Source organism: Ananas comosus, unplaced genomic scaffold (genome assembly GCF_001540865.1).
Source record: "Ananas comosus cultivar F153 unplaced genomic scaffold, ASM154086v1, whole genome shotgun sequence".
Classification (NCBI taxonomy): domain Eukaryota; kingdom Viridiplantae; phylum Streptophyta; class Magnoliopsida; order Poales; family Bromeliaceae; genus Ananas; species Ananas comosus.
In genome coordinates this window covers 1-1,644 of record NW_017892824.1, presented here as the reverse complement: position 1 = coordinate 1,644, position 1,644 = coordinate 1, and the positions used below count along the sequence as shown (strand labels likewise).

Genomic DNA, 1,644 nt, shown 5'->3' with positions numbered 1-1,644 from the left:
TTTTACTTTTTTGTTTCCAGGCCGTGAAGAAGGAAACATCTGGGCATTTTGAATTTGCTCTTCTTACTATCCTTCGATGTGCCGAGAATCCAGCCAAGTTCTTCGCGAAGGTATTCTTTTAGGATAACTTGCACCAGGGGTTCCCAACCATTTTTCTACCTTACCTGTTACAAGTTTACCGTCTTTGATTCTTTAAAATACATGCATAATCGCGAGATGAATTGTCTGAGTTCTGCTTCGCTATTTCTGCTCATTTCGGAGTTTTTTAACCGAACGAATACGATTGTGACAAAATGCGAAGTTTAAGGGATCCGACAGAAGAAGTGAGAGGTTGAGAACTTGAGTGAAAAAACTCTATAATGAAAAACTGATCCCAATTGGTCCAGTATCTCACATAGTTTCGAAAACTGATCCAAGTTTCGTTTCCACCAAAAATTTCAGGTGCTGCGCAAGGCAATGAAAGGGCTAGGCACAAATGACACCACACTGATAAGGGTCGTGGTTACGCGGACCGAGATCGACATGCAATATATCAAGATCGAGTACCAGAAGAAATATAAGAAGCCGCTGAGCGCAGCGATCCATTCGGAGACGTCGGGCCATTACCGAAATTTTCTCCTTGCTCTTGTTGGGCAATAGCCAAGTTATGTATCATGGAGTCTCGAATTGTGCTTTACTATTGTGTGTTGCTTGTGAGAAACTAGGTTTGATTGAGCGATTTCACATTGTACATATTTGGTGTTTGTTTGCTTACCTTCATAAGGTTTTCAGTGTATTTGTGTGATTATAGTTTTAACGGTTTAAAGCTCTTGTTAATTATCTAATGACCATTAGTCATAGTTTACAATTTTATTTCTCACCGTTACATATAATCTGATAACACAGCTTCTATTGGAAAATAAACTTTTTAACACCTATTGAAATACACAAAACAAGAAAATCGATTTAGGAAAGGAATAAAATAATCATTATACAGAATAAAACAAAATTTTTTTTACAGTCGAGGTTGAAACTGCACTATCCTGAAATGTTCAAGTACTAAAATGTTTAACTGTTAACACTTTTTGAATCATAAAATAAGAGAATAATTTTACAAAGGAATAAAGCCACTCGTTTTACTAATAAAACCAAAATTCTTTTACCGTCAAGGATGAAACTGCACCCTACAAAAATGTTTTAAAGGACTAAAAATGTTTTAGAAAATAGTTCCGAAACGAAGTTGCGATGTCACAAATTCCTCTTGAAGCATACAGTTTCACATCTGCATTATATTTGCACCAATACGAAGCACAAGGAGTAACAAAAACATGATAGTTCGATCGCAGCATAACCTCACAACATCATAGAAACTGAAAGTTAAAATAGCAACAGCTCAGCATCTCCAATACAAGCTTGAATGAAACACTCAAGATGGCTGCTTTGGGAAAAGGATGTTGTATAATTTTATGCAAGATTTGAAGGGTGGTCTTTTACTTTATTTCTTGGTTTTGTCGAGCACCTCTATGTATTTCTTCGGGACGCCGTAGTGGTCGACGAGATGCTTAGCCAGGTCATCGATGACTCCGCCTTGAACCAGCACCTCGTGTTGCCCCTTTTTGCCTGAGGATGAGCAAAACCATAACAAGTTTACGAAACGAAACTAGA

At 37.5% G+C, this 1,644-nt stretch overlaps 1 long non-coding RNA gene across 1 annotated transcript; it reads left to right on the top strand.

The window, feature by feature from the left end:
- Window positions 1-11: 11 nt before the first annotated feature.
- LOC109705454 lies at window positions 12-824 on the top strand. The gene is made up of 2 exons (XR_002214768.1): window positions 12-110; window positions 442-824. It is a non-coding gene; the product is annotated as an uncharacterized LOC109705454 (long non-coding RNA).
- The last annotated feature ends 820 nt before the right edge of the window (window positions 825-1,644 follow it).